Source organism: Elephantulus edwardii, unplaced genomic scaffold (genome assembly GCF_000299155.1).
Source record: "Elephantulus edwardii isolate Elephantulus edwardi_28Jun2011 unplaced genomic scaffold, EleEdw1.0 scaffold00753, whole genome shotgun sequence".
Classification (NCBI taxonomy): Eukaryota; Metazoa; Chordata; class Mammalia; order Macroscelidea; family Macroscelididae; genus Elephantulus; species Elephantulus edwardii.
In genome coordinates, this window is record NW_006400503.1 from 6,114 (window position 1) to 28,151 (window position 22,038).

At 49.2% G+C, this 22,038-nt stretch overlaps 1 pseudogene; it reads right to left on the bottom strand.

Annotated features, from left to right (window-relative positions):
* Positions 1-1,410: 1,410 nt before the first annotated feature.
* Positions 1,411-1,813, bottom strand: LOC102862281 (annotated as a pseudogene).
* Between the last annotated feature and the right edge of the window lie 20,225 nt (positions 1,814-22,038).

A 22,038-nucleotide genomic window follows, 5' to 3' on the forward strand; every position in this document is an offset into this window, starting at 1 on the left:
TCTCGACGCTTCTGCTGTTGTTAAATGCTGTCGAGCTGAAACAGACTCAGAGTTGACTTTCCAGGGAGTTTTCAGAGGCCGTCAGTGACGGGGACGAGACTGCCCAGCTATCTCCTTCGGAGAAGCCGGGGGCTTCGAACTGCCTTATGCACTAGATCACCAGTGTCCCATATGCTTCTGTTGCTGGTCATCACGTTGGAACCAACGCACAGCTGACCTTCCAGTGGGTTTTCAGAGGAGGAGAATGCTCATCTTTCTGTCATGAAGCAGCTGGTGTGTTTGAAGCACCTGTCTTTGGAATTACAACACAGCTTCTTACCACTAGGCCACCAGCGCTCCCTATACGCTTCTGTTTTTATATGCTGTCAAGTCGGCACCGACTCATAGCTGACCCTCCAGCAGGTTTTCAAAGGCAGTAAATCACATGAGAAGAAACTGCCCATCTTTCTCCTTGGGAGCAGCTGGTGGATTTGAACCTCGCACCTTTGAATTGCAGTGCAGCTCTAGGTTACCATATTCACCAGCTCTCTCTCTCCAGCAAATCTTTTAAGAACTCGACAAGACAATGTGCTATGGCAGATTATACTCTGTCTTTCTGGTCCCTGACTCCGACTTTTCACCTCATGGCTGAGTGGGATTTTACAGATGTGGGTCTAATAACCCCACCAAGGGGGCTGGATCACTTATCTGTGGTTTGAGTACAGAGGTGGATCTGAACCTCGTGCCTTCAGGTAGGCAGCACAGCTCCTCACTCTAGGCTGTCTGCTGTCCAGTCGGTTTGATTCAGTGATCTCACGGACAACAGGAGGAAATACTGGCTGGTCCTCACAGTCATTGCCAGGTCTGAGACCAGTGTGACAGCCAGTGTATCAATCCCTCCCTTGAGGGTCTTCCTGCAGGTCAACCGACCGCTCCCAAGCATGCTGTCCTCCCCAGGCTCATGTCCCTCCCTCCAACATGCCCACAGAACGTGAGATGAAGCCTTGCTATGCTTGTCTAAGGAGCAGGTCTTCCAAGACAGATTAGCTGCTTCTGGAAGTCCATGGGATAGTCAACACTCTTCACCACCACCACAATTCAAAGGCATTCATTCTTCTTCTTCTTTTTTTTTTTTTTTACAATTAAAATGAGTTCTTTTATTGAGGGAAGCAAGCTATTTGATGCCAGTTGGTTCTGGACAAAGGGAAGCGAGTCTGCCTTGGTCAGGTGTCTTGGAAGGAGAGACGACTACTGCTAAAGGCCCCACTGATATGCTCAGAATTCTGTAGTCCTCCATTGCTTCTAGGACAGAAGTGGATGAGACTTCGGCAGTCAGAGGATCATGAAGACCAAGGAAGACGGATTCTTTCAACCATCCATCAAGAGTCTTTGCATCTTCTCTCAGCCAGGGCCATCCAATGGAAACAGAATTCATCTTCCCGACTCATCTGGAGGACTCCGGAGTCTCCTCATCGCATCACCGTCCTCCCTGCTCTTGGTCCTTTTCTCCACATATTTATTCTCTAGGCATTTCCTCATCTGACGATCAAGGTCATTACAGTGACGAAACAATGTCAGGACGCTGTGATGTTGGTGGCTTTTCTTCAGCAAGTTCATCAAGATGTTGCATTCGTCAGTATGCAAAGTGTGGAGACAAGTCAGGATGTATCCTTAGGAGAACGTGATGGATCACAGCAGAATAACCGGAGTGGCCCCCCACGCGGGGAAGACTTTGGATGCCCACAGAGTGGCTGGCTGCGCGCACGGCCCCTGACGAGTGGCCCCTGACACGCTGCCCTCCACGGCCAGCCTCCGCTCGTCCTGATCCCGGCATTCATTCTCCTTTCATCTTCCCTATTCATGGTCCAACTTTCAGACACCTAAGAAGCCACTGAAAATACCATGGCCTGGGCCAGGCACACCTTAGTCCTCAAAGTAGCTAAACTTGAACCAGACGTGGTGCCATCAAGCTGCTCCCGCCTCTCACGATGGAAAGAGGACTTCTGAAGCAGGTCGGCCTAACACATCTTGTCCTGTCTGCTGCAACCAGGGGCGTTGATTAGGGATCCAAGAATCCACTTGGGCCGATTGAGATTCAGCAACTGGTCCTAAGATCAGGGTCAGAGGGACAGCAAGACTCTTCTTTGTACGGAGACCCTCAACCTAAAAACACTCCAGAGGCTCACCCACCCCAACTTAGGCTGATCACCTTGGCAGTGACCAAAAGTTGGATTATATTCGGGACCCTTGACCTCAACACCCTCAAAAACAAAACCAAACCCCATTGCACTCAACCTAATTCTGACTCACAGTTGACCCTACAGGACATATTAGAACTGCCTCACAGGGTTTCCAAGGCGACAGTCTTTACTGAGCAGCTGGTGGGTTCAAACGGCTGGTCTTCTGGTTAGTGATCAAGTGCTTTACCTGTCACGCCACTAGAAACCCTCCCCTCCACAGGTTAGGAAAAAGTTTAAGAAAGAGCTCAAATCAGAGTTCTGGGTTAGGGGCTTACAGCAATAGGGAGAAAACCAAGTTAGAGCTCAACGCTCCTCAATGAGATCTAGAGTATCTGAAGACTCAAAGGTCAATGGGCTGAAGGAAGGTCAGTGGGCATTGCCGAGGGCCGCCCCAGGAGCTGGTCGTCACCCAGAGGTCACAATCCTGTGACGCCTCTGGGTCATCCTGGGCTCTGGGGCTAGCGGTCTGGAGCTCTTTTGGGGTCAGCACCTCTCCTGGTTACAAATGACGTCAGCTCAAAGCCCAAGGAGATCGTCCCCTCCTCCCTTTCCATCCCCCAAGGAAGTGGGTGCCCCTCCCAGACTCCCCAGGATTCAGCGTGCTTGACTTTTGGAAAGGCAGACCACCAGAGTTGACCTCAAATCCTGAGTCAGACCACGTTGGTTTAAAACTGTGTCTTCGTTATCCAATGGGAAACCTAACAAACAGGTTTTCTTATAATGTAGAAGGCACTAAGTCCAAGTTCAGGGCACCAAGGCAGAGGGCACAGCTCTCCCCCTTGCCCACCCTCTCTTTCTTTCTCCACTTTCCTCAATCTCTGCTTGCTTCCTCCTTGATCTGTTTTGCCGTAACTCAAAGGAGACAGACTTCAAACACCCCCTACACAAATATTGCCCCGTCAGTGTAACAGAGAAAACCTTTCCAAATGGGATTTACAACACAAGTATGGGGGTGATGGGGTTTACAACATACACTCTGAGGCACACTGTTCAATCCCTAGCACCCCCTTTCTTCCTCGAGAACTCTGCGTCACTAGGTTGGTAGCTGTGCTCAAGGACTCCAAGACTCCCCTTGACTCTGCAAAATGCATCACTGAGTCACACACAAGGGAAAACACCACCAATTAAAAACTTTCAAATACCCATTCTATTGATTTTTGTCTGCACTCTGGCTGTTTTCAGGAACCTCTCAACAGTTATGTCTTTTATTTGAAAGTATTGATTTAGTGTGTTCTTACCAGTGCTTTCTTTCTACTTTACTACTTCATTCTATGGTCAGATAAGAATCATGTAGGTTTTCATTACCTATGTGCTAAATGTGTTCTGAGCAGCTGAACAGAATATTTTTTTTTTCAAAATTTCATTAAAGTAACTTTCTTTTTTAAAAAAAAAAACAACAAACAACTTTCAAATAACCTCAAGACAGCCTGATTTCACAGGGGTGGGGAAGAGCCACTCTGGTGGTGCATTGTTTAAATTGTTCAGCTGCAAAAAGTGAGCCATTCAGACCCACCGGCCTCTCGGAGGGAAGCAGACGTGGGAGTCTGCTGCCACCACTCAAGGCTCAGGCCGGGAGGCCCTGTGGGCCATTCTCCACTGTCCCACAGCAACGCTATGAATCGACTGGACGGCAGTGACAAGTGGGTGCAGAGAGAAACCCCCACGTCTTGGGTCAGCTGAGCTGCCACATGTAAACTCTGTGCTGCTTTCAAGGACAGCAGCAGTACTGCCTCCAAAGATAGCGGCGGTGGTGGTTGTTATGTGCTGTCCAGTTGCCTGCGACTCACAGCAACCCTACGTACAACAGTCCTAAACCCTGCTCGATCCTGTGCCAATCTTACTGTCTCCAACACACCTACCCCCATTACTCCAGTCAGTGAATCAATCCACTTCATCAAGAGTCTTCTTCTCTTGTGCTGTCCCTCCACCTTCCCGAGCATGACGCCCCTCTCCAAAGACTGGTCCCTCCTTGCAACAATATGTCAGACAAAGCTTCAGAATCTTTGCCTCCAAGGAGCATTCTGGCTTCACCCTCTTCAGGACCAACTTGTTTGTTCTCCTAGCAGTTCATGGTATATTCAACACTCTTCTCCAGCACGACAGCTCAAAGGCATCAATTCTCCTTCTGTCATCCCTAGTCACTGTCCAGCTCTCTGATGCACAGCAAGTGATTGCAAAGACCATGGCTGACGCTTCAAACCCACCAGCTGCTTTGCCCGAGAGACAAGTGATCTTCAAATCTACGGTGTGATTAACTGCCCAGGAGAATGCTCTGGAAGGTCAGCTATGGGTTGGTTCTCACTTGACCATACATAACAACAACAACAACTGCAAAGGTTGTCGGAGCTAAAGTGGAAAGAATGAAACCCCGTGCCTTTAAGCCGCCCCAGCCGTCGAGCCAGCTCCTGCTCACAGCGGCCGTCCCTGAGTTTCTGAAGCTGTAACCGCGTATGATCCGGGGTCTTTACCTTTCTCCCTCGGAGCAGCAGGTAGACAGGAACCACCGACCTTTCAGTCAGCAGCCCCACGCATAACGCGCTGTGCATCTTTAAGCAGGACAGTAATCGTACCTGCCTCATAGGTTGTTAGACGTGTTAACAAATTTAAAAGAAAAAGAAAAATCAACGCCCGCACTTGGCAGACACGGTGCTATCTAAGTGTCTGCCGTTAACTGTCGTCAAGTTGGCCTGGATGCAAGTCTTTCTTCCCGGTCTTAGTTTGGAAACTCCGCTGAAACTTGGAAATTCGGTGACCTGTGTAAGCCTTACTGACAGACTGGTGCCGGAGCGTGAGGCTCACTGGCAGGGAACTGAACCCGGGTCGCTGGCATGGAAGGTGAGGGTTCTACCACCAGGCCACCACTGCAGGTAAGGGTCCCTGATGAGCAAAATAATTGTTATGACTGCAGGGAAGGGCCACAGGCATTTTCATGACCTCGGACATGTCACTGGAGGAAAAGGGCACTGAAAAGTCTTGGGGTGGCATCTTTACATGGAAAAAGCCAGGGTGTGGGGGGCAGCTAGATCTGAGTTCAAATCTAGCTGAATGGCCCATGGAGTCGATCGTAACTCATAGTGGCCCCATGACAGAGCAGAACTGCCCCAAAGGGGTCTCTAGGCTATAATGTTTGTAGGTACAGATACCTGGTCTCCCTCCTACAAAGGCACCGGTGGGTTTGAACAGACAGCCGAGAGCTTAGCCACTGCACCACCACGACTGCTTATTAAGTTGTGTTTGGGGGTTGCTTTTTTGTTCAGGTTATCATTTTAGACAAATTCCTGTAATTCTCAGAGTCTGTTTCCTTTACGGGAAAATAAGGATGAAGCTGTATTAGCATATTGGCTTATTTTTAGGATTCGTCAGTGAATGCATACATCTAGCACTTGGCACCAGGCAGGCATTTCATGAATGCGTTTTGCCAGGCGGGCAGGCAGGTATCATGGCTAGATTTTTGGGTTCGTTTGTTCTGTCTTTGGAACTGTTCAGGAATGACCACTTTAATACTCATCACTCATAAAAACTCACCTCTGAAAAGGAAGACCTAAAAAAGCAGTGGGCAGGTGACCGCTATATGTCAGCTATGGGAACAGCTGGATGGATGGAAAGATGTCACTCAGGGCTGCATCCAGGTGACCCTCAGCCATTTCCACCCCTGGGACCAAGAAATGTCCCCACACTCTGACCTTGGTCGCAGACATCAATGAAGTACTACTTCACCCTCCTTGATTCCAGATGACATTGGGTGGGGGGTATAGAGCTTAGGTGGGCACATCCTGGGTGCCTGGCTCTGAGGGTCAGAGAAAGAACGATGGATGTAGAATCAGAAGGGATCTGGGGTGACTGTGGGATCCATGAAAGCTGGGGGCAATGCCCTCCAGCATAGCTGGGCACTTTCTCACCCCTCAGCTCTTCTGCCAGGCAGGGATGCCCATTCCTCCCATCAGTCTCTCCCCCATCAGATCCAGCTCCTTCCTGCTCTCTGAATGCCCCCTCCCCACTGTCTTCCTCACACTGAGGGCCCCATGTTTGCCTCTCAGATCAAAAGGGCAGGTTCACACACACACACACACACACAACCCACAACTAGCATAACTCCTGCCCCCCAACATGCCAGGGAATGGGATCTGGGGGCCCTGACTGCCCTTCACAGGGTAGGAGGGTTCGGAAAGGACAGTGGCAAGGCATGGTGCACACCATCAGTCACTGGATTACGCATATGCAAAAAGGGTTCAACTAGCAGATGTTTGCTATACATATATTTTTACCACAATTTGCTTTTTAAGAAGCAAGTGGGGAAAATGATGTGAAAGATTGAAGAGTAATGAACCTGAGATGATGGACCAAAAAAAATAAACAGGCAGCAAGCCAGGGCTCCAGGCCCTCGGCCACCTCTCTGGCCCTTGTCTTCCTGACCCTGGGTGGCACGCCCTCCACGCCATGGGTCCTTGGTACACACAAGCCACCCCCAGGGCCATTTTAGACCAGATGGGGGAAGAACCCCGGCCCTCGGGGGCAGATGCAAGGGGATGCCCACCTCCACCTGCACAGACAGGTGAGTCTGGCCCCAGCACCACTTTAAGAGATGACAAGGCTGATACCGAATGCCCAGAGCCTGAAGGCTTCCAGGACACTGCTCAAGGCGCCAGCCGTGCGTGGAAGCCGAGGGCACTTACCAGACTTGAGCCGCAGCTGGCCGAGGCAGCCGTAGGCGTCGGTGAGCTTCCCATACTGGCCTCTGATGGCATCCTTCTCCTCGGGCGCTGGAAGGGAAGCAGCACAGCACAGCCGTGAGCGTTCCGAGTTCATTCACCCGCAGCTCACCAATCTGGCTCCCACCCACTCGAGGAAGGGAAGCAGAAGACAATGGCCCGGCCCACAAATAACATGTGTGGAGGCTCTGCACTCAGCAAATCACAGCGCAGCAGCAAGGCAGCCTTCCCACGAAAAGTTTGCTCCTCTCCACAGGCACTCTGACAGCCGCAGGGTGGGGGGGGGCCTGCAGGGGGCCCAGTCCCAGGGTAGCCAGAGGCGTGGGGGGGGGCTGGCTGCAAGCTGGGAACAGAGCCCAGGGCCACGCTTGCTGTCACACTGCCTGCTGTCACACCGCCACACTCACTTCTGCACCATATGCTCTCAGGCAGGAGGGAGGCATCGCTAAACCTCTCATGAGCACGGTCCTTGGAGACTCCTCTCCCAGTGGGACTGCCCCACCCCCAGGGACCTGCTAGCCCAGGGGGACCCAGGCTCTGAGCGAGGAGGAGGCTGCGGCTGGCACCAGGAGACCAGATGCAATCCCAGCCCGAGTCCCAGGGCCAGTCCAGCTGCATCGACCTAGCTAGGAAATGCCCATGCACAAGGAGCCCTGGGGGTGTGGCACATAATGCATCAGGCTGCTAACTGAAAGGTCAGTAGTTCAAATCCACCCATAAGCAGTCTACTCCTAAAATGATTTAAAACTCACACTCATCGCCATCATGTCAGAACTCACTCATACTTGACCTTCCATCAGATTTCAGAGAAAGCAGACCTGAGCCAAGGAGATGAGAGGGCTCAATCCTAACCTTCAGGCAGAGTGAAGATGTATGACAGAACGACAACAGGTGTCTAACAGGGGCTGTTGTATAGCTCATTCCGCCCCCTCTCTGACCAGATTTTGTCCTAGTGACACTGAGGAGCAGGCGGGTGGTACTCGTGCTGTTGGCAGATGCCACGGAGTCGGCTCCGACACTTGGCAGCCCACAGACAGCAGAATCCAGCACCGGCCGGTCCCAGGCTGTCCTCCAGCAACCCACGGATAGCGGGACCCAGCACTGGCCGTACACCCCAGGAGCTCACAGGCCATCCTTCCATCTCCTGCTCCACCTGAGCCCATGTTTGCAAGAGGTCATTAACAAGTCAGGGCTCTAACTGCCCGGTCAAAGAGACAATTATCAAGCAGATGGTTCTTGTCAGCCCACGTGCTGAAGAATGTCCACAGGATTTTCAGGGGGGTGAGCTTTTAGAAGCAGAAAGCCAGGCCACTCTTCCAAGGTGCCTCAGGACAGGGCCAAACCTCCAACCTTTCTGTTAGTTACCAAATGCTTCATTGTCCATTGCATCCAGCTTCAAGCGACTGTGTTATTCGCACGAACATTTGTTCCCTGGAAGTGCCCACTTCTATTGCTATGTACGACACTCATATGGGATACCCAATGAGAAAAGGTGCCCCCAATCCCCAACCCACATGTCATCTTCAAAGAGAGAGGGAAAAGAGAGATAGATGCTGAAAGCAGTGTGGTGAGTCTGGAAGAGAGGGTCCATCAAGCCAGGAGCACACAGCTCCTCTAGCCTTGTCACTTCCTGCAGGCTCCATGGACACCAGCCATACTATATTGGGGGTGGGGAGAAGGGATAGTTGTGGACGAGCCAGGACAGTGAGAAGTGTCTAAGCCCACACAGGAGTTCTCAGGCCACGATCCTCGTTCTAGCTGATGCCCCTTCCAGCACACCCTAACTCAAAATTCCAAGGCAGACTGACCAGCAGGTCCAACATCCCCTAAAGCGCACTTGTGTGCATCCTCAGAGGCCCGTCCCCACGCTCTCTCTGAAGACTTCAGCCAGCCTAGAGTCCCCCTCTCTCCCTCCCTCTGCAGTCCTTCCCGGTCCTTAGCTCCCACGGGACCAGCACAGCATCCTGGCCCCTTCCTGTGTGGACTGACCCTGGTGGATCGTCACTTAGGTCATCCAGGGAAACCCGTCCTTCATCAGAATGTCTGGTCAGGCCATGGTTCAGGACACAGAGCTGCTGGACACAGAAGGAAACAGACTGGATGGACTGAGCCCTCCCCTTTTTTCTTTTCTAGAGCAGTGGGTCCCCTCTTTTTCTGCTCTGTCTTAGTCTGGAAATGCCGCTGAAACCTTGAACATCATAACACACAAGCCACCACAGAACAATAAGCTGACAAACGATGGATGAAGTGCCCACTTGTTAACCTAGAAATTTGGGAAATGGCTATGAAGCCAGCCGACTGGATGGGAGCCCCTTCCAGAGGCAGGAGATTCAACAGAATGTGGACGTTATTGAACAAGAGCATGCCACAGAGTCGGCTCCGATGCTTAGCAGCCCAGAGACAGCAGAACCCAGCACCGGCCGGTCCCAGACCATCCTCCAGCAGCCCACGGACGGCGGGACCCAGCACCGGCCAATCCCAGGCCATCCTCCAGCAGCCCACGGACAGCAGAACCAAGCACTGGCCAGTTCCAGGCTGTCCTCACACACAAGTGAAATTTCGCTGAAGATAATTAAAAAAAAAACAATTGCAGTGTTACATAAACAGGGAACTGCAGGAAATCAGGCTCGATTCAGAAGAGGCTGAGAAACAACGGCTATCATGCTGGCGTCAGATAAACCTTTGCTGAAAGCAGAGAACACAAGTAAGATGTTTACTTTTTAAAGCTGATCATGCAAAGGCATTCAACTGTGTGGATCATAACAAGTTACAGTTTATGCTAAGAAGAATGGAAATCCCAAAACACTTTGCTCTTGTGAAAGCAGCAACAGCTGTCCAAAAGAAACAAGTGGACGCTTCACGGTTTAAAATCAGGAAGGGTGTGTATGAGGGCTGTACCCTCTCTCCACATCTAATCAGTCTGAGTGCTGAGAAAATAGTCCCAGAAGCTGAAAAGATGAAACACGTAGCATCAGGACTGGAGGAAGACTCATTAACAGTCTGCGATGCGCAGATGACAGACACAGTCTTGCTCGCTGGAAGTGAAGAGGAGTTGAGCTCTTACAGATAAAGATCAAAGACTGCAGCCTTCAATATGAATTATGATGCAACAGAAAGAAAATAAGGGTTCGAGGTCTGAAACGCTAATTAAGCACCAAGAGGAGATGCCAAGTAGACAAGTGAATTAAATGGGAAGGAAAAAAATTATCCCTGCACACTAATATTCAGAATACAGCTTTCCAAGACGGAGTGGGGGATAAGTTCTAAGCTGCCCTGTTAGTGCTTTCCAAAGCTGGGAACAAATAAGTCTATCTTGGGAGAGGTGCGGCTAGACCACAACTTAGAAGCAGCAAAGATGGCAGTATTTCTTCTATTGATGTGCTTTGGACATGTTAACAGGAGGGACACCATGGAGAAGGACACTATGCTTGGCAAAGAAGATGGGACTGACATCAGCGTTGAGGGAAGACAGAAAAGGAGGGGAGGAATGATGTATACTGCATTGAAACAGATGAGGGAGAGAACTGTTTAAAAGGGGCACATGAATGGGCATTCTTGTCATTACAGAAGTCCAGAGTGAAGGCTGCATAGTGGAGTGGACTTGGGGGGAGGGAATGCATAACGATGAAAGAGTTTTTCTTTTTCAAGTAGAAGGGTGAATTAGGGGGAGAGGTTGGGCAGGGAGAAAAGTGTAACAATGAATGACCGGAAACCTAAGTCTTTAAACTTTCATTAAATTTAATAAAAAAAAGATGAGTGACGAGATGGGTTGACACAGCAGCGGTAACACTGCACTGAACAGCGATCCCAAGGCTGGCGCAGGGCTGGGCAATGTTACATAGTGTTGTACTTGGGTCACTATGAATTAGAATCAACTCAATAACACTTAACATTGACCCCAGGGCTGTCGTGGCTCAGTGGTAGGAGCCTTGTCTTCAAAGAACTGGGTTCAATCCCCAGCCAATGTTCCTCATCTACAACCCCACTCCTCGGCCAGCTGTGGAGGCTCAAAGGTTGCTACGATGCTGCACAGGGTTGGTTTGTCTTCGGTGTTAATTGTTGTTAGGGTGAAAGTGGTGTTAATTGTTGTTAGGGTGAAAGTTTACAGAGCACAAGCGTTTTTACGTTCAACAATCTGCTCATCGTTTAGTTTGATGACCTTGACAGCAATCCTCTCCATGTATCAACACTGGCCGCTCTTCCTCCTTCCTCCCTCCCTCCTTCCTCCCGGGGCTCCTCATATAGCCACGTGTCCTATCCTGCTTCTCCTGCCTTTTGAGCTTTGCTTTGGGTTCCTTCGTTCTAGTGTGGTTCATTGCTTGGGGAGTGAGTCCACACGGCATTCCTGCTCTCTTGATCGGTCGATGGCGTGGCTGAGAGGGGATGCCAGACAGGTGTTAGCTAAGATGCACGTCCTACAAAGACCTGCTGGCCTGCTGAAGATCAGCCAATGAAAACACACAGAGGATCCGGATGGCCGGTCTCCAGCCGTTGTGGGGCTGCCGCAGGGCTGTGAAATGCTTTGTTCCTTGTGCAAGGTCACCACAAGGCCCTGGGAAGCTAGGTCAGTGAGAGCTAACAGTGATAAGGGCCGGGCGAGTGGCAAGATCTGATGGCAGGCCCACTGCCCACACAGCTGGAGAACGTAACTTTTCAAAAAGATGGGATAAATGATGTACACTGCACTGAAACAGATGAGGGAGAGAACTGTTTAAAAGGGATAAGTGATTAGGTATTATTGTCATGACAGGAGTCCAGAGCAAAGGCTGCATAGTGGAGTGGACTTGGGGGGAGGGATTGTATAACAATGAAAGAATTTTTCTTTGACTTTTCAAAGAGAAGAAGGAACTTGGTGGGGAGGGGTGGGCAGGGAGAAAAGTGCAACAATGAATGAATGGAAATCCAAAATCTCTCTAAGTTTTCATTAAAATTAATAATAAAAAAAAAATAAAACAAATAAAAAACCCGCCTTGAGACTGGCAAAAATTGTTGGCTACGGTGATTGCCTGGGCAGCACTGGGCCAGCCTCCACAGGGCTTGTTGTAAAACAAGGATTCTTAACCTGACAGGTGAAGGAAAGTCCAGGAGGCCACTGGCGATTCAGGGGTTCCCATGAAACTCACAGGGGCTCCTCCAGCCTGCCTCAGAGAACCCAGGACACATGAGGACCCTACAGCTGACGTGACAAACCACCACAATCATGGAGGCTTTCCCAACACCACTTCCTACCCCCCAGCTGTGCAGGTGAGCAGGCCAGCAGGGGCCTGACCAGGCTATGGTCAGTGGGCCAGCGCGCCCTCGTGAGGCTCCAGGGAGAACAGAGTCCTGTCCTTCCCATGTCCCACGGCTCGTGGCCCCTTCCTCCCTCTTGAAGACAGCACTGCACACTCTGAGCTCTGCTTCTGTGGTCACATCTCCTCGCTCCCTCTTCTGCCTCCCGCCTCCATCTAGTCACACCCACAGAGCTCTCGGCTATGGACGGTGAGGCGTGGCCATCACTGGGGCCTTTTACTTGCTGCCCCAGAGGGATCCTTCTTGGGCAAGCCCATGGGTCCCCTGCCCTTTGCTTCACACTGAAGACCAGGCATCCCCTCTTCCTCATCTTCATATGCTTGAGATGGGAAGAGCACCCTCTGCTGGGCAATGGCAAGCCCTCCACGAAGGATCCAGGACAAGGGTCGGCTGAGTCTTCCAGGGAGGACTGACTTCTGGCTCCAGGAAGCAGCACGTCCTACCCTTCAGGCTTGAAATGAATCCCACTTCCTGCAGGCTGTGTGCACCTCCACTCTCGGGCTCTGCAGCTGACAGGTACAGCAGGCAGATCCATGTTGAGGGAGCCAGCCACGCCAGAGTCCTCTTCAGCAACCCAGATGATGTGTTTATGTTCCTGAGGAAGGAACCTCTCAGAAAAGAATGGCTGCCCACTCAAAGGATGTTATCCATGCCATTGACTTGAACATGCATAAACTTGAATCAGTGTATGCTTCTCACACAACTAAACGTCACAAGGAAAAATAAAGCACAACATATTAAAATTAAAAGAAACAAACACGCTTCTCCCGAGGCTCTGTGCCACCTGCAAACAGAAGCCCGAGGGCCTGGCCGTACAGGGCGCCCATTAATCATCAAACAAGGAGGGCTCTGTGTGCCCTGGCACCGATGCAAATAACACTGAGCAAATGAAACACCAGCCAGCTGCTATCGGGGTCACACGGTCAAATCTATATGTGGGGGTGAGACTTTGGCCCCAAAGCTGACCCCTTGCCCTGTGCGGGGCCAGGTAAGAGAAGAGCATGTACAGCGAGTCACCACAGGGGCCAAAATAAAAACAGATAAAAGAGTTGGCTTTCTCAATGAGAACAACTGTTACTTCCAAGCTTCTTACTTCCTATTCCTGTGGTAAAACTGTACCTCGAAACCAGTGGCTTTAAGCAATGGAATCATATTCTCCAGCAGGTTTGGAAGCCAGAAGTCTGAGCTCAGTATGTCTGCGGGGGAAGGTCCTGGGGTGTATCTGGAGGCTGCGAGAGCAGCTCCTGACTTGTCACTGCCTCCTGGTAGCCCCAGGCCTTGCTGGTTTGTAGCTGCATTTGCACACATCTGGGCTGTCTGTCTTTGTCTCTCAAGGTCTTTCCTCTTTTATAGCAACACCACTCAGATAGATCAGGATAAGGAACGACAAACATCATAGCTAGGCCGTGGTGGTGGCATGATAGACGGAGAAAAGCAGGGAGCTGTAAAGGATTTTCTTTCACCTGGAGCTATAATCAACCCCCACAAAAGCAGCAGACAAGAAATCAAAATGTGTTACACCTTATTCACTGTTGGTGGGAGTGTAAAATGGTGCAACCACTATGGAAGGCCGTATGGTGCTTTCTCAAAAAGTTGCAAATAGAGATACCACTGGACCCAGCAATTCCACTACTGGGAATGTGCCCTAAAGAAACCATAACAGCCACCCAAGCAGATATATGCACACCCATGTTTATTGCAGCTTTGTTCACAATAGCAAAGAGCTGGAAACAACCCAAGTGCCCATCAACAAACAAATGGACAGAGAAGCTCTGGTATATTCACACAATGGACTACTACGCAGCCTTGAAAAACAAGGAACTCATGAAATATTATGCAAAATGGGTGACCCTGGAAGACATTATGCTGAGTGAAGTATCTCAGTCACAAAAGGACAAATATTGCATAGGGCCACTGTTGTAAAATGGGACTGACATAAGGGTTGAGAGAAGACAGAGAAGGAGGGGAGGAACGATTTATATTGCACTGAAACACATGAGAGAGAAAACTATTTAAAAGGGATTTTTGACTGGGTATTATTGTCATGACAGGAGTCCAGAATGAAGGCTGCATAGTGGAGTGGACTTGGGGGGAGAGGGATTGCATAACAATTAAATTGTTTTTCTTTCTTTTTTTTCCAAGGAGAAGAGTGAATTGGGGGGAGAGGTGGGCAGGGAGAAAAGTGCAACAATGAATGACTGGAAACCCTAAGTCTCTGTAAACTTTCATTAAAATTTAAAAAGGGAGAAAAGTATTACATTGTGCAGATCTGCTGCAAAAGAGTCCTTTAAAGTGTTAAAAAAGCAAAGCTGTCCCCTTGAGGACTAAGGTGCACCTGACTCAAGCCATAGGACTGCAACCACCTCACATGCGTGCAAAGGCTGAACAATGAACATGGAAGAGCAAAGGAGGCCTGATGCCTCCGGATTACATTGTTGGTGGAGAGTACTGAGTAAACCATGGGCGGCTGGAAGGATGAACAAATGAGTCCCAGAAGAGGTACCGCTAGACTGCTCCTTAAACTTGAGGAAGGCAAGAGTTCACCGTAAGTAGTACTCTGGTTCAAAGAAAGGCCAGTCCCTGGAGATGAGCATCATGCTTGGCAAAGTAAGAATTGTAAGTTCAATGCCACGGAAGCAACCCACCCTCTATGAAGTTCCAGAGTCTATAAACAGCAACAGAAGGGTGCCGCCACCTTGCCCTCCTGTTGGATTCACATCGCTGGACACAGGCAGTCTTTGGGCTAGCAGTGAGACCCACTGTGGAGCAGGCGGCCAGGGCTCTCCAGGTCAAGGAAAGGATGAGTGAGAAGACGACCCTCGAAGGGATGAGCTGACACGAGGGGCCCAGCATTGTTACTGTTTCCAGGAGCATGTAGGACCGTGTAATTCTGCCGGGGCGTGCACAGGGCCACTCTGAATAGAGACTGACTCACGGGCCCCTATCAACCACTCCCACAGAGGAACCCTGGCTGCATAGCGCTTACGTCCTAAGCTGCTAACTGAAAAGTCAGTCAGCAGTTCTGATCCCCCAGTCACTGCACAGGAGGAAGATGTGTTAGTCGGCTTCTGTAAAGATCACACCCTCCCTCAACCCTGTGAGAAGTTCTCTTTTGCTCTACAAGGTGGCCCGTTTGAGTCAGAATGAATGACGACAATGGTTTGCTTTGGGTCTACTTCTGGACGACTTCACTCGGTCAACTTAACAAATAACATATTCTATGGGAAGCCAAACTCTATACCAAACATTATATGAAAACCCTTGTTCAGTTATTGAAGGAATTACAGATTTATAAGTTAGGATTTCTCTTGTGGCAGATCCTAGAAAATGAGCTGTTTGTTCCCTGCAAGACAGGAGACAGCAAGGGGCCCCCTACAGAGGGAGTGTTACTTCCTGAGCTAGAGTTCACCCTGAGGCATCAAGGTTAATAGTTAAGGGTAAACCAAATTCTTGCATTTGTGAACCCCTCCTTCCTGAGTCAAGCAGAAGGTTTTCAATAGAAAGAGCTTGGCTTAATTTGCATTGAATTCTCTTTGTGATTTACTTCCTGATAATTTTCAGTAAAGACACAGAGAAGCTTGGCTTGGGGTCTTCAGTCAAGAACTGCTGGCCCCCTGTTTTATGCTCTCTGCTCTATCACATTCCTGGCTGTTTGTCTCATTATTAATAATTATAAAATTATTCCATTCTTTGGGGCCCTTGGCCTGCAACAATATTCAAAGGCACTATTTCTAAACAAGGACAGGCAATGGGGATAAGACCCTAAAGACATGTTTTGAAGGATACACCTAATTCAATCTTTAACACCTGACTTAGATAACAGGACAGGTCAAAACAAGGCATGACCTTTGTGGATGCCATAGCCACACAGTCAAGGGAGAAGGGGCTGTTTTCCCACTATGCTGACTAACCAGGCCCAGAGAATGGCTCTACTGAAGTGAGGGGTCCCTGCAAGTCCTTCTAGTAAAGGATTTCCTTTTCAATACTGCCATCTCCCATCTCCAGGAAAGAAAAGAAAACCCAACTCAAGGAAACAATTCATTTCAAAGATCAATGGCCACATTAATAGCAGCCTTCACTACCCTGACTAAGGCATTGATCAAGGTTTCTTGATTAATTAAGGCAATTAAGTAAGGCTTCTCCATGTCAAGAAAACAAAAATTCTTACCACAGGACCAATAGGTTACATCATGATCGATACAGAAAAGATTGAAATGACTTCTTCTTAATTAGATCCAGAATCAATACACTGGATACCAACAGTCTGGAGATCAGGAAATGTATTACACTGGGAAAGTCTGCAGTCAGACAGCTCTCTAAACTGCTGAGAAATGATGTTAAGTTTGCAGATGGAGACACACAGGATTCAGATCCTAGTCTTTTCAGTCACTTGCTATGCATCTGAGAGCTGGACAATGAATAAGGATGATAGAGAAGAATGAACTATAGACGTGGCAATGAGAGTCTATTCCCTGGAGAAGGACATCATGCTTGGGAAGGTGGAGCGATGGCAGAGGAGAGGAAGACCCTCAACAAGGTGAACTGACATAGTGATTGCAGCAGTGGGCTCCAGTGTGGCAGAGACTGTGTGTGACGGTGACACAGGATAGACAGGATCGGGTTCAGATCTGTTGTTCACAGGTTTGCTAGACGTCATACTCGAGTCGACTGCATCTACAATGACCACCACCTTCAGCCCAGAAGAAATGGATGGTGCCTGGCTACCTCTACTGACTTCTCTGCTGGGGCTTCAGAAAGTCCTAGAAAGAATGGGAGACACAGAACAAAATCCAAAATCATAAAAAAAAGACTGGACTTATTGGTTTGATGGAGAACGACGGAACCTCTGGGACAATGGCCCTTAGACACCCCTCACTCAGCTCTGGAACTGAACTCACTTCCTGTGGATCACCTTTCAGCAAATACCAGACAGGCCTATTCAGAGAACTGGAGGAAGACAGTGCATCGAGGAACATGCCTCAGAACCACTCAGTCTCTCAGACTGAAGGACAGAATTCACCCCCAAACAAAGCTCAGAGGGCAGAAACGGGTGACAAAGGAGATAGATAAGTGGACCCAGGAAGGAAGTGAGAATGGGGAGATTAGAAGCAACAACATAGGGGAGGCATTGGCACCAGGAAGGAAATACTCGCATAAGGGCTGGAATGTGTAGAATTGGAGTTCTGGGCCAGTGAGTGACATCAGAGCAGTGGACACTCTGGGGATGTGAATGGCATCAGAACACAGACCAGAATGAGCACTGTCCACTAAACTTTGAAGTCCCCATGGCATGATGTCATTCATTGGCCCAGGCTCCAGCCCCAAGGTCCACCTAGACAAGGAGGCCATAAACACAGCCTCACCTCACTGGCCTCCTCGCCTCCACATTCCCTTTTCAAGGAGGAAGGTCGGGCCCTTGGAGACATAACTTTATAGTAACTCTGTCTTTACTTTTTTTAACCTTCCCTTCTGCCTCTTTCTTTTCTTTTTTTTCACATTATCATAACTGATATTTTATTTTATGTACAAAATGTTCATCTTGTTTCTTGCCATGTGGAAGTCTCAGCTAGGCCATTCAAGGAAGATCACTTAGTCCAACTTGATGAAGCCGACATCCTTGGCGTACTGATGGGAACAATGGTCACACATATTCAGTCCGTATTTCGGGCTCAGTCCGTGTCACTTTGAGCACAGTGGCAGGAGTGGGAACCCTGGCCGAACCTTCATGGGTCACTCCAGCAGAGCTACTGGTGACCCATCCAGCTTAGAGGGAAGCACCAAGGCGAAAAGTGCCTCCTTGTCTTCTTGTCAGACTCACACTCTCACAAAAACCTTCAGCCTACACTTGAATGCCCTGTACACTTGAGTTTGCTCTCCCAGGAGACCCTAAAATTGCCGTGCACTGTGCTACCTTGGTGCCTGGGCACTGCGCCTCCTCCAGTGCCTTCCGCCTGGCACAATTCCTTTGTCTGTGTGATAAGGACAAACTAGGGCCACGATGGCACCGTAACAAGAGTGTGGTTAGATCGAGGGAAGAGCAACGAATGCTATAAACAAAATGTGAATCATTGACCCTTGAATGGAAAACAAACTGGCTGGCAGCTTTCATCACGAGCGTGTACACATGTGCTCTCTCTTTTTCTCTCACACCCACATACACACATGCGCACACAGAGTCTTCATCTCTGAGTCTCCCCCTGCCCCTTCCAACACACAAGAGGCACGTCTGTCTGTCCCTCACTGTCAGGCAACCACCTCCCTCAGCACACCCCGCGGGCTAGCCTTCCTTCCAGTGACCCATCCCAACACCCTGCCTGGACAGGTCCATTTCCTCATGCAGGTATGAAGGAAGAAGAAACCTACTCACTCAAATCCACGCCGCAAACCAGAGGCCACCAGTGTAAGGTCCACACACGAGGCAGCCAGTGACCGAAGGAAGCTGCTGGAGAGGGCTGTGGGTGACGGGAGAATGCAGACTCCCTCCAAAGGGACAGGTGGGCAGCTCCAGGTCACGCCGCGGCCTGCCAGCCAGCCCGGGGAACAAACCTTCAGCTCCCCCAGAAATAGGACACTCTTGATTGTTCACTCTTGGCAACCAATCCAGCTTTATTTTAAGCACTGAGTGGGCTGAGCACACCTCTGCAGGCCGCATTTGGCCTCCCCATTTCTAACTTCTGTCCTCCTTACTCAACAACGCGAAAATAGATGAAATATTCCTGTCTTCCACACTTCCTGCGTTTCTGTGTCACTGCAGAACACTGCTGCTTCCCTTCCCCATCAGTGAGGGGGCAGGTTAGATCTGACCTCTCACTCCAGACTTTGTGGAGACATGCGGGATGGACGCGCGCGCACACACACACACACACACACACACACACACACACACACACACGCACTATTGCCCTGAGGCCATTGAAACCTCAAACAAAAGAGAGCCCTTCGGTCATATAGCCCAAAAGCAGCTGGGCCTAACCAGTAAAAGGGTGCTGGCAAATCTCAAAAATCAAAGCACGCGGCTTAACAAAAAGACTGACAACTGCTTGACAGCAACAAATGAGTTTCTGGCCATGGTCTTTAACTTCTATGAAATAATTGTGTCGCCTCTCAAACTCTTTGCTGTGGAATAGGAACCGACTCCTAGCTGACCCTCCAATGGGTTTTCAGAGGCTGTGAATCACACAGGAGTCTGCGATCTTTACCTTGTGGAGCAGCTGGTATATTCGAACCACCTTCCCAAGGTTGCCAGCACAACTCCTTCCCCACTAGGCCACCACAGCTTTTGAAGTGATTATGTAGGACTCTGCATCTAAGGCGCTTGTGGTCTACAAAGGAGATTGGACTACTTGTTAATAATTCAAATAAGGTGTATGAATATGTGTGGGGTAGGGAACCAGGCAAATAAGATATATGGAATCCTAGCGAGGGGACTGGTCAGTTTCACTGTTGCACTAGGTTTAAAATTAGTTACATTCTTCTAAGTGGTATAAGCCCTGGTGTGTCCACTTGCCTTACAGAGGTAACCCGTGGTTGCTGTGAAGCTGAACACTGTGACACTGGTGTGTCAAATGTGTTAATAGTTACCCATGGTGGACAGTGTTTGGTGGAGCTCCGAGATTAAAACAAGCTTGGAAGCAGGAGTGGCACCCACTTCTGAAACAGCTTGCCTCTGGAAATTCTATGAATGTGGAGAAATGATGAAAGTTATAAAGTGTTCAGGAACTTTCGTTCATAGTGTCACTATGAATCGTCTACGACTTGACGATATTTAACAACCACCACCACTCCAGTGTTAAGAAGGGAAGACCTCGTTACCACCACGATTAAATGAGAGCAGAGTTTGTCCTTTGCATCTGGATGCCTCACTGAGAATCTCTTCGATCCAGGAGAGGGAGAGGGAGAGTAAGAGGGAGAAGGAGGGAGGGAGGGAACAAGGGAGGGAGAGGGAAAGGGAGAGGGAGGGAGAGAGAAACCTGTAACATAGAAGCCATGCAAGATGGCTAGAAGCTGAGGCTGAGAAATTATGGCAGCAAAACCAATGGACCAGCACAGGACGGCAGGGTCCAGGCCCACACAGCAAGGTAGGAACTGTGGGAACTGCCCTGCCAAGTGAGGTATCTGTGTACCTTCAGGCAGGAGGCTTCTCAGTAGCGTAAGCCCACCCCCACCCCCCGCAGCACTTAGTGGCAGAGCTAAAAAGCGTGGCCATACTTGCCAGAGCAAGGCAGAAGTGGTGAGAGGGTCAGAGAAAGGCCTGCCTTGCACAGAGAGCTAAGAAGAAGCTGTCATGATGGAAGGAATGTATCCAGAGTGCTCCTGAAGTTGAATTAAACTCTAAAAATATAAGGGAGGTCTGTGTGACCACTGCAAGGATTATCAAACCCAGCCGAGAAGCTGAGAGTACCAGGGAGGGACGGCTGCTGTCAGAACTGGTACCACAGGTTGGAGAGAGGAGGTATTCTGGGCCTATAAAGTCAGACAAGGTCAGACAACACTGCTACCTGCCATGTTCACAGTGATAACGGAGTAACTACATTCTATTTTTTTATTATTATTTTTAGTTTTTAATTGGTTTACATATAATGATTTGTTTATGTTTCTTTCATTTTTATAATGTTTAGGCTCAGTTTCTTTGGAAATAACTAAGTACCCACTTTTATGAGGCTAAACAATCAGTCTTCTCCTGTGCTCTGCAGGTCCTCTTCTCCATGCCCTGATGCTGTGGGATCAGCCACTCACTCTCCTGCACACACAACAGCACTGCCCTGAGACAGAGCTTGGCAGCGTCAGGAGGGATGCACCTCATTAAGGAAGGAACAGGTGTTTGTTCTTTTGTCAGCCTAGAGTATAATCCATATTCTTGAACAACACAAATTCAAAGGCCTCAGTTTTCCTCCAGTCTTTCTTATTCGTTGTCCTACTGTCACACGCAGTATTGTTAGTGATGTTGTCTGGTACTTGTACGTTGACTTTGAACTTATCCACAACAAAAAGAACCCCTGCTTGATCCTGTACCAGCCTCACTGCCTCTCCTGTGCTCAAGACCACTGTTGCGTCCACTGTCTCCCAGTGCATCTCGTTGAGGGTCTTCCTCTCTTTCGCTGACCCTCTGCTTTCCCAAGCATAATGTCCTTCTCCAGGGACTGGCCCTTTCTGACAATATGTCCAAAGTCTGTGAGATGACGTCTCCCCCTCCTCGCCATGAAGGAGTACTCTGGCTACACGGCTCTCAGGACAGAGCTGTTTGCTCTGAAAGTCCGTGTTTGATGCAGCAGGTTGACTGTTCAAAACAGCTTTCACTTCGACTTTTGCCACATGGTTGGGTGGGACTATGCCGCTGATAAGAATGTGATGAAATAGACCTTTCAGGTGGAAACATGCAAATAAGGTGTGTACACTGCTATAAGGGGATTGGTTAGTCTTTCCGACTTGTCAAGTTTAAACTAAAAAGGTCTAGAGGTGGAACAGAGCAAGAGAACAAACACTGCATGTTTTAAAATCAAGAAATGTATTCTTTCTTACATACTTTCTCCATACCTATTCAATCAGTATGCTGAAAAGAAATGATTTGAGAAGCCAGACTATAAAAAGAGGAAAGTGGCATCAAAATCGGAGGAACACTCATCAACAACCTGTGTTATGCAGAAGACACACTTTGTCTACTGAAAGGAAGAAGGACTTGAAGCATCTGCTGTAGAAGCTCACAGACTATAGATTATATCTCAACAACCAGAAAACAAGTATCCTCACCATGGGGCCGACAGGTGACATCATAATAGATGGAGAAAGGGCTGAAATCATCAATGACTTTATCTTACTCG